The 12,285-nt window shown below is 32.8% G+C and overlaps 1 protein-coding gene across 3 annotated transcripts in view; it reads right to left on the bottom strand.

Annotated features, from left to right (window-relative positions):
- Window positions 1-8,628, bottom strand: part of LOC143071257 (uncharacterized) — a 44,308-nt gene extending 35,680 nt beyond the window's left edge. For all 3 annotated transcript variants that reach the window (XM_076245452.1, XM_076245456.1, XM_076245457.1), the window contains exon 1: window positions 8,508-8,628. The gene's annotated coding sequence lies outside the window, so the exon portion shown is untranslated. The remainder of the gene's footprint in view (window positions 1-8,507) is intronic.
- Between the last annotated feature and the right edge of the window lie 3,657 nt (window positions 8,629-12,285).

Here is a 12,285-nt window from a genome sequence, read left to right as displayed (position 1 = left end):
TAAAAAGAGCTCTTTCCAGGAGAATATCATAATAATATAGACTAAAGGAAGGATGTGGGGAAAGCAAAAAATGCGGCAAAATATGACATATAGAAAACAAAATGTTTATGGAGTAAACATTCGTGTAACAACAACTCAGACGATACATAAAAAATCAGAATAATGAAGAAAAAGTTGGTTTCCCTATATACGTGTACCTGCAGTGTTGGTATACGAGGCGCGTTTATGATTTTTATTATGTTATTTGATATGAAAAATTAACAAAAAATAATGTTTCATTTGTAAAAGTAAATCCTGAGCCTGTAATACCTGCTCTTCTTGTTCCGTTTGAATTAATAGAAACAACGCTGTCGCCTTTCTTGTTCTCATAGAATCATATGATATGAGGTCCATGTTTTGTGAACGTCTTTCTTAACTGTCGTATTAGACTGACCAGTGCATATCGCGCATGGCACTTTTAAGCGCGAAAATTAACTTACATTTAGCTGGATTTATTGCCGTCGTAGTTCCATCTTGTCACCTTCGTACTTTTATTCGATGGCATCACGACGGGATTACGAGGTCTTCACGAAGTCGTGTTGCCATCGTAAGACCTTCGGTTAGCTTCGTGATTCATTCGTGTAAACATCGTAATGTCAAAACTGCCCGATGGAAACGATGGAAACACGAATGCAATACGATGTTCAAAGATGCATTCCCGGTGACATTGCGATGGTGAGGATGGTGATACGAACTCAATACGAACCCTAAACATCGGACGCACCTTCGGGGATTTTTTAACATGTTAAAAAATTTAGAACCCTTCCCGAAGTTGTCCCCGAAGGCTAGAAAAAGTGGCCGATGGTTCTACGATGGTTAAAGATGGCACTACGAATAGCCCGATCTGGATACGATCAGTCCCGATTTTGAAAATTTCCATAATCGTGTTGCCATCGGCGTAAAAATCGGGACAGTGTGACGCGGGCATAAATAAATAATAAAAAAAAAAAGAATCTGCATGCACATTTTATTTCATCTGAAAAGTTTAACATTTACACATTGCACGATCGTTAGTCTGTTATCTACACGTTATACAAATGTTTACTGTGCAATATTTACACCATACGTCAATAAGTCTAACTAATTATTTAAGATACATATTTAAATTGATACCCAATAATTAATTATCAACCATTAAGTTAACACAACACTGCGATGTAAATCAAAAGTGAGGCGAAATATACCAGAGGTACATGTACTTTAAAAATTATAATTCGAAAATAAACTGATAACGCCATGGCTAAATAAGAAACAAAGTGACAATACCATGTTTTCTGATGTCTATCTTTACCTTCAAAATGAACGCTACGGAATATATAAATCATTAAAAATAATCGTAATTCCTTTATGCCCGCGTCACACTGTCCCGATTTTTATATACGATGGACACCCGAATGCGAAAATTGTAAGTTCGTACGAAGTTGGTCCCGATCTCGTTAAAATACCCAAAAGTGACCGAAGCAAGTACGATGAATAACGAAGTCTATACGAGGGTGCCGAAAGTATATACGATAGCAAAAGATGGACATACGAAGGTTAACCGAAGACGATATTTAAGCTTCATATCTCAGCCGAAGCCTACAAGATGGATCACGAAGGCTACACGATGGATTACGATGATGGCGCGATGGCCATACGATGTCTAAAAGACGTCGTGTACAGCTTACGATGCATTTAAATTATATGCCGAAGGAATCACGCGTTTTAAATTGTTTGATCAATATTGAATATACATTATATTGTACATTTAATTTTTGATTTAATCATAAGACGGAAGACCGTGGGTATTTCCAGTTACTGAATAATTTGGTTGATTTCTAAAAAAAATAGTTTATGTATCATGTATCATTATGTAGTGTCCATATTTGTCCCCAATATGTTACATACGAGGGGATGCCACGCTCGGCATTGCCTTGTTTGAACTGTAAAATGTGTGCATAAGTCTGAATAATTACTCATAATTATGCCAATGTTTACTGATCTATCTTAAACGTAAGGTAATTAGTTCGTTGATCCCTTTTATCTAAAAAGAGCTCTTTCCAGGAGAATATCATAATAATATAGACTAAAGGAAGGATGTGGGGAAAGCAAAAAATGCGGCAAAATATGACATATAGAAAACAAAATGTTTATGGAGTAAACATTCGTGTAACAACAACTCAGACGATACATAAAAAATCAGAATAATGAAGAAAAAGTTGGTTTCCCTATATACGTGTACCTGCAGTGTTGGTATACGAGGCGCGTTTATGATTTTTATTATGTTATTTGATATGAAAAATTAACAAAAAATAATGTTTCATTTGTAAAAGTAAATCCTGAGCCTGTATTACCTGCTCTTCTTGTTCCGTTTGAATTAATAGAAACAACGCTGTCGCCTTTCTTGTTCTCATAGAATCATATGATATGAGGTCCATGTTTTGTGAACGTCTTTCTTAACTGTCGTATTAGACTGACCAGTGCATATCGCGCATGGCACTTTTAAGCGCGAAAATTAACTTACATTTAGCTGGATTTATTGCCGTCGTAGTTCCATCTTGTCACCTTCGTACTTTTATTCGATGGCATCACGACGGGATTACGAGGTCTTCACGAAGTCGTGTTGCCATCGTAAGACCTTCGGTTAGCTTCGTGATTCATTCGTGTAGACATCGTAATGTCAAAACTGCCCGATGGAAACGATGGAAACACGAATGCAATACGATGTTCAAAGATGCATTCCCGGTGACATTGCGATGGTGAGGATGGTGATACGAACTCAATACGAACCCTAAACATCGGACGCACCTTCGGGGATTTTTTAACATGTTAAAAAATTTAGAACCCTTCCCGAAGTTGTCCCCGAAGGCTAGAAAAAGTGGCCGATGGTTCTACGATGGTTAAAGATGGCACTACGAATAGCCCGATCTGGATACGATCAGTCCCGATTTTGAAAATTTCCATAATCGTGTTGCCATCGGCGTAAAAATCGGGACAGTGTGACGCGGGCATTAGAAAAGACTCAACAGTGACGCTCGAATCAAAAAGTCAAAAGCCAAATAAAGTATTATATTTTTAGAAGTATACTTACTATTAAAGGCACTTTGCTTAAGAGAGTTCAGATGTGGACCGGTAGTATTTTCTATGCAATCGGATTAATGTAACCTTTTTACCTTTCCTTGCAATTTGGTATTGTTTGTCGCAAGAAAAATGAGCATCTATACAAATTACTCTAACAAATCTCAGAACCGATTCACACGTGTCAATTTATTGGAGTTATTTCCCTTAGATGACGAATGTTACGAAATAGCAGATGCTTGATGTAATCTTGAAATAAAACGTGGATAAAGAATTAACTTCACCAAAAACCAGATCAATACATATAATATTGTGAAAACTAATACAAACATATTTTTACACTGATTTTTATGCTCAAAGGGGGGAGACAGTTATGGCATTGCTTTAATACTTAAATGCACACGAGAAGCTGTTCATATGAAAATACTCGTGATCCCTCGCAGTTTTGAGATATAATGACACCAGTTGTAGGAAAGAAAACACAGCCTTCCACATGAAACTGTTTTGTTTTGCTTCCAATACCGACTTCATCAATTTCTATGCTACATATTTATTATAAAAAAGAACCCATGTGAATGCTCTGACTACTGTTAAATAGAATTCTGTGAATTAAAATGATAAAGGATCTTGTCAATGAAGGAAGAAAAAAAAAGTACGTTCAACTGGGGTAAGTTATTTCATGAATAGTAACGTCTTAGATTTATCTTGATGATCTATGGTCTACATGCATATTGTATACACGGTTCATGTAAGATGATCTATGGTCTACATGCATATTGTATACATGGTTCATGTAAGATGATCTATGGTCTACATGCATATTGTATACACGGTTCATGTAAGATGATCTATGGTCTACATGTATATTGTATACACAGTTCATGTAAGATGATCTATGGTCTACATATATATATTGTATACACAGTTCATGTAAGATGATCTATGGTCTACATACATATTGTATACACGGTTCATGTAAGATGATCTATGGTCTACATGTATATTGTAAACACGGTTCATGTAAGATGATCTATGGTCTACATGCATATTGTATACACGGTTCATGTAAGATGATCTATGGTGACGTCTACATGTATATTGTATACACGGTTCATGTAAGATGATCTATGGTGACGTCTACATGTATATTGTATACACGGTTCATGTAAGATGATCTATGGTCTACATGCATATTGTATACACGGTTCATGTAAGATGATCTATGGTCTACATGTATATTGTATACACGGTTCATGTAAGATGATCTATGGTCTACATGTATATTGTATACACGGTTTATGTGAGATGATCTATGGTCTACATGTATATTGTATACACGGTTCATGTGAGATGATTTATGGTCTGCATGTATATTGTATACACGGTTCATGTAAGATGATCTATGGTCTACATGTATATTGTATACACGGTTCATGTAAGATGATCTATGGTCTACATGTATATTGTATACACGGTTCATGTAAGATGATCTATGGTCTACATGTATATTGTATACACGGTTCATGTAAGATGATCTATGGTCCACATGTATATTGTATACACGGTTCATGTAAGATGATCTATGGTCCACATGTATATTGTATACACGGTTCATGTAAGATGATCTATGGTCTACATGCATATTGTATACACGGTTTTTGTAAGATGATCTATGGTCTACATGTATATTGTATACACGGTTCATGTAAGATGATCTATGGTCTACGTGTATATTGTATACACGGTTCATGTAAGATGATCTATGGTCTACATATATATTGTATACACGGTTCATGTAAGATGTATTAAATATATCTATAATATGGGGACGAAGTCCCCTATTACAGTAGAAAATTCAATAAAAAAAAAAAAAAAAAAAAAAAATCGGGAAAATTTCCCGAATTTTTCATTGTACTAATGAACTCAAAATCGTTCAATTTTTTTTTGTCGCGTTTTTTAATTTCCGGATCTGCGCAGAACACATAACTCTACTTCCTTCTTCCGGTCTTGTTGTCGTGAGACTTTGATTAGTCTAGTAAAATATAGGAACTCAAGAAACACAATACCAATATTTCATTTTTAATCATTCTTTGTCTTTGTTATGAATAAACGTTAGGTCTACCTGATGCATTGCGTTTCTTTGTTTACATTGAACATGACGTCATAACTTAAATAACGTCACAAGTAAAATCCCTAACAACAGAACCAAAATCGGAAACGTTACGGTATTTCCGTATCTTTTTTTTAACAAATATTTAAATTGCAAAAAAAAAATTTAAACAAACTTCGTCCCCATTCACAGTGATGCCTGCTCATATTATGGGGACGAAGTCCCCAATAACAGTAGAAAATTCAATAAAAAAAAAATAGGGAAATTTTTCCGATATTTTCATTGTACTAATGAACTCAAAATCATTCAATTTTTTTTTGTCGCGTTTTTGAATTTCCGGATCTGCGCAGAAATCTACTTCCGTTTCCGATCTTGTTTGCATGAGACTTCGAATAAAATGTATATTTATCAGTCTAAGAAAGGAAATCAATAGTAATTCATTTTTAAAAATTGTTTGTTATAAAAAAAAAACGTTACCTGATGACAGCGTTTCTTTGTTTACATTGAATTTGACGTCATAACTTAAATAACGTCACAACTAAAATCCCTAACAACAGAACCAAAATCGGAAACGTTACGTTCTTTGTTTACATTGAATATGACGTCATAACGTCACAACTAAATCCCTAACAATAGAACCAAAATCGGAAACGTTACGGTAATTCCGTTTCTCTTTTTAACTTGTTTGATTTATAAAAAAATCATAGACTTCGTCCCCATTCACAGGTTATGCCTACCTCATATTATAATGTACAGTCGAGAGCAAAATGTTCTGAACATAAACATTAACATAGACTCAAGCTGGTAGCTTCTTTCAGAACACATAACATACATGGCGACAGCATAGGATATAATTTAATATGTCAAGATATAACTTGTATACAATTAAAGTAATATCATACAAAAAAAAAATCTATTAAAAGTTAGAGAATAATCCCTCTCATTGAAATAATAAAATTTATTCTTGTATCACGTCAACCAAAGACTGACAAATTACTGTGAATCAAATATTATTAAGCCAACGGGTAGCTTACAATCAAATATCATACCTATTTAACACAACATAACTTTGAATTCTTAAGACTTTTTTTATTAACTTCGTAGTTATTGAATACATTTCCAGATACTAAGTTTTACTTTCAAACAAAGAATCTATCATATATATTAAATTTAAATGTTACAGATTACAACATTTTGTCATACAAGTACAGGTCATGGGTCATATAAGTTCTACCCAGCGATGTCAACTGATTTATGAACTTAGTCTAACTAAATATGTATATGATTAAATCTTTTAACTGTCTGTTATTAGTTTGTTTAATGAGATTGGGAAATTAAATTTTCAAATAAAAATTACATTTCTAAATTATGAACAAAACATGTGTTATATAAATATTAAAAAAGGCTATTTAAAATATTTATGAGGGTTTTTAAAGTGAAGATTCAAGAGTACAGTGAATGTGAGAAAATGATTTAATATTATATGTGATACAAAACAGACCAACTTAACCGAAAGACGATATGAAACCAAGTGCATGTGAACTTCCATCCCGATAGCCAAGGCTTACGATCCAGTTTCCCATGGCTAGTGAAAAAAGTGAACTACAGGGTTAATTAAAAATAAATTACCAGTATAGGCGAATGCTCGAGATATGCAACTTACAAAGAACATGCATATTCTCTCATACTTCTTTATAGAATGGCACTTGTACTTTAATTTGTAAAATTACTATTTTATTCGATGTATATATTATGTTAATTGTATTATATGTATTACAAGAAGTGAGACTCTAATGAAATATTGAATCACAATCTGCAATGTGTATCAACAAACAAAAATAATACAAACAATGAGAATCTTAAGTTTATTTGAAACATGTTGAAGAACTTAAAGCACCGAATCTATGACATTGAACCAATTAGTTGAAACAAACTTTATATAGAGCGGATGTCAGAGTTGGCTATATAATACCTGGACTGAGCTGTTTATGTGACAGATACTTCTCTCCATGGGAAGTTACTGTAACCCGAGGTTCTCTTGAGAAATGAAGTAATTGTGATGCAATGCATTACTATATCGTCTGTAGGTTATTTTGCATATTTCTGCAAAGTATCACTTTTCTATACATTTTTCTTTTCAAATTTCTTTTTTGGTGATGTTTTAAAGTCCATGTGTGAAGATGCTAAGTGTATATTAAAGTTACATTTTAATTTAGTGGGACCAATGCTGTTTCAAAGTTTTCTTTATTACTGGTTTAAGATTGTTTTCAAAGTGATTGCATTTTTTCTCTACAGCAGCTTGACCATTAGAGTTAAGACAATTTGGGTTCAATAATTATAGAAATCTAATAGAAAAAAACAAATATATATTTCAAGCATATAAAGATTTTAAAAACTACGAAGTCAAATACAGGGAAAATAGTTAAAACAATGTGCCGCTCCTCTTGTATTAAAAGCAGTAAGCAGTATAGCCTAGAAATTTGGATGTTCTGGATGAAAAGTCATAAAATTATGAACTGTTAGATCCAAAATATTAGCTTCATATATTTTTTTTTAACTATAATCCCATGTCAGTATAATAATACAACGATACTCAATGAAAGGAGTATGCACCAAGAGGTAAAAGTCCAACAAGAAAATTGTATATTCCGACTTCAACAACCACTTCTCTAAAGAACACTACCAAGACACAACCAATGTCACCCATGACAAATTTATTATTTAGAACTGTAAAATGCGCATATGACTGGATACATGTTTCTAGTGCTAAACCCTATCAATCTTAATCTCCATCAGTGTATGTTCGAGAGAAGCGACTAACAAACCCTATCAATCTTAATCTCCATCAGTGGATGTTTGAGAGAAGCGACTAACAATTAGGAACGAGAGGCACCCTATCAATCTTAATCTCCATCAGTGGATGTTCGAAAGACGCGACATATGGCTGGATACATGTTTCTAGTGCTGAACCCTATCAATCTTAATCTCCATCAGTGGATGTTCGAGAGAAGCGACATATGGCTGGATACATGTTTCTAGTGCTGAACCTTATCAATCTTAATCTCCATCAGTGGATGTTCGAGAGAAGCGACTAAGGAACGAGAGGCACAATAATCAAGATGAAGTGAAATGAACCATAAATACAAATCAAATGGCAATGAATATGATTATGATTCAGATGAATTAACATAAATGCTTTCCTCCAACGAAAAAAGTTAAACAAAAATTGTCTTATGACATTATATTTATCAATATACAACAAGAATATAAAAAAAACAAAATCATTTTAAAAATGACTTACCGGATGTCTCCTCATAAGTTCAGAATTTTTAAGATTTGTGATGTATCCAGAAAAATAAACAAGGGTAGAATACGAATCAGTGACTGTTTCTCGTCATGTACAACGATAACATTTACTTTACTTGAGGATATACATAGGACAAATGACCCCACACTTTATAAGTTGTTAAGATAATAATTTAAATGGTCAGATCTTAATGAACCATGCATGTCATAGAATTTTTATTGATTTTATTTTTTCAGCCGGAGATGATTGAATTTTGATTTTTATCAGAAATATTACTTTTTAAATACCCAGAAGAATTTCAGATTTGTATAATTTAAAACGTAGAAGAGTAAGATAAAGCACATTCAAATTAAAAGGCATACACGAATAAGCAGGTTAATCGATTTACTTTAGGGCAAATTTGGGAAATTAAAACACAAAAAGAAACATCATGTATGTTTACTTACAGAACAGACTTGATCCGGTTGTAAACTGCAAATTTAAAAGATTTTGGCAGTATTTTATTATTTATTTTACGAAAACATGTTATTTACCAATGTTTTTTTTTTGAATTTGTTGTCAACAGATATGCATAGCGGTGATTACACTTTTCCTTCTGTGAATATGTATGGCCTCGTTGAATTATTTTATCATTCATTATTTACCCATTTTAATATTCATTTCCAGTGTTTCATCAACTTTATGATTTGAACTCACCAGTGAAACAAATTCAAAGGGAAATTTTTCATACAGAACTAAAGTTTTTCAAGATTTATATATTCTTATCATTAGAAGTGTATTTTAAAATTTGTGAATTTGATAGTCCAACTGTATTTATTGATTGTCGGCAATGTTGTAAAATATCGAGGCTTCTGATTTTGGGAACGAACCATTTTTTGCTGATAAGGAATATCGTTACCCTACAACCATACAGAAATGTTACCATAAAAATCAGACAAACTTTATTTCATTTTTGTCTTTATTTTCCACAAAAGTGGATGTTAAGGGCTATATACCCATAGGATATAGAACTACTGAGGGACAGTAGAATGATAGTGTAGACTTTGAACTTGACCCGTCGTTAACTATACTTATTGTTTGGTTTTTTTTTTCTGTAAATATTGCTTTTTGTCTTACATGTATTGTCGCGGTTTTCTTTCTAACCACGCTATTTTCAGTTTTTTACCCAAAAAAATCTTGACTTACATTTATGAAAGGACAATGAGGTTCAGAACAAACTTTTGAAATATTTTGTATTGCTAATGTGCTTTGTCAATATGCTTTTTTCTTTTTCTTTATTGACACGTACCCCTCGGCTATCATTGACATTTTTGCCCTTTATGTCTGTTTGATTTGTTCACACATTGTTGTCAATATAATATAATTGTATGCGACTGTCATACACGTGAGAGGGTTACCTAGCTACAATGTATAAAACAAGTTTAAATCCGCCATTTTCTACATAAGAAAATGCATGTACCAAGTAAGAAATATGACAGTTGTTATCCATTTGTTGAATGTTTTTGAATTTCGATTTAGTCATTTGCTTAGGAACTTTCCGTTTCGAATTTTCTGTGGAGTTCGGTATTTTCGATATTTTACTTTTTACAACCAATCACAGACGAATAATCTGGTCGAATATAACCAGTGCGTCTTCAATTCCTTGATTGTTACAGCATCGATTGTGACTTATCTCCGGATTTGTACTTGCCATACGCAACAATACTTCCACCTGCGATTATTCCCTGTTTTTAAGGGGTTTGGATCGCTCGTTTATTTTTATTTGTAGATATAGTTTTTGTCTTTCTGACCACATTATTGTCAGGACTTTATGACTAAAATTCATCATTCGCATGTACGAAATGATTATGAGCATCGGCTGAGAAGAAAACTTTACGACAAAAGAAATGCTTTCAGCTTTCCATTGGTAAATTTTCTATTCTTATGTACCAACATTCAAACAGCGCCTGCATATGAACTATGTCGTATATCTCCCATTTGATACACTCTTCCAGAGTGGTTCCCTTTATAGTTTCCTTGATACAGGGTTGATGCACAAAAAGGAACAATTAAAACAGGGATTTCGAGTGGTGAAGATGAAGTCATTTCTATGAAATATCTAATGACACTGTTGTTTGTCTTTATCTGAGTAATACCATCATTGCTTTGCCCTATTAGTTCTTGTTCAATTGGCCCTTTCAAAAAAATGTGTATAATTTATCTTTGTTTCAAATAAAGAAATACTTGGCATGAGTAAAGTTTTATACGGTTAATAAGAAAATGGGATAAACGAGGCAGCGATATAACAACAACATCCCCCAAGGAAATAAGACTTCTAAAAACCACCATACGATTTTGAATATAGATAATCGTTTGCGTCATATAGTTTAACGTCAATTGTAATGTAAACGGACAAAAATAAGAGTATAATGATTTTTATTTATTTCATTAATCATGTTTTTTTTTTAAATAAACTTTTGTATACATATTACATAATATATGTAACATTGAAGGTACTAAATTATTGCACCAGATGCGCAGTTAACAATAAATGTATCTTTAGTGACATTTCTAGATAACATTTCGTTTATTGATGTTTTCGATTAATCTACCGTTAAAGACTGATGTGCAGTCAACGACAATAACAGAGACAAATAAAACATGAAAATAACTAACAAAAAAAAAAGAGAAAAATCTAGAGGTCGACACAGGCTTTTAAACGATAGACGGTTGTCTGTTCATTATGTGAAGCTCATAAAAGAGGGACGAAAGATACCTAAGTGACAATCAAACTCATAAATCTAAAACAAACTGACAACGCCATGGCTAATAATGAAAAAGACAAACAAACAACATCACACATGACACAACATAGAAAACTAAAGAATAAACAACACGAACCCCATAAAAAACTAGGGGTGATCTTAGGTGTCCATAACCAGCGAGAGTCTAAAATTCTGTTAATAATTTAACAGAGAACATAAACATCGGATATCAACCTTACTCAATATCACGCGATCAGCAACATATTTCTTTCAGGACAAAGACACATTGAGATGATCACATCGCTCCTTCGTATGTAATTTATATTCAATCGATGTTTGCTGTTTGTAAAGGCCACAATAGTATACCTCTGTATAACATTCTCTTTATTTTAATAGACATAATATTTTATAGTTGGAAGCTGTTAAATCAAGAATTTCAACACAATAAAATCGCCAAATCCTTTTTTGTCAATTAAAAGAGCTTGTTGTAGAAGTATCCGTCAGTTGTAGAAATCAAGTCTTCAGCCTCATTGGTTACATATTATATTACCTACAAAGCAAACTAGTTCAAATGTGGTCTTTAAAATCTTTTACAAAACATTTTTTTTTTACCACAGGGCATAGTTATTCTTTAGTTGTTATTAAACCCTAAACCTTAATATTTATGGCAATGAGTTTTAGAATCAATATTTAAAACTTTAAAACATTCTGTGAAACATTATGGTACGTGACATATTTTCATAAACTGTTTGTTGTAATAACAATTTGTCTATGACACTGCTCTATAAAATTTTACTCTCAATTAACAATTTTTCGTTTATAACATACTTTTCATCACCTTTTTTTTTTTACTAATTTCATATGTTACTTGTACAGACTTTTAATGCATAAGCTTTATTACGACATTATAAAGTAATGAAATAACGCGGAAATACCAGCCGGCTGTTTCCTTATCTTTTCGTAAACGACAGTAACACAGCTCAAAATCCGTTAAAAGCAGGAAATTTCAATTTCACATTTTAGTGTAA

The sequence above is a fragment of the Mytilus galloprovincialis genome, chromosome 4 (genome assembly GCF_965363235.1).
Source record: "Mytilus galloprovincialis chromosome 4, xbMytGall1.hap1.1, whole genome shotgun sequence".
NCBI lineage: Eukaryota > Metazoa > Mollusca > Bivalvia > Mytilida > Mytilidae > Mytilus > Mytilus galloprovincialis.
Note: the sequence above shows the minus strand (reverse complement) of the source record. Positions and strands in the feature narration are given on the sequence as shown.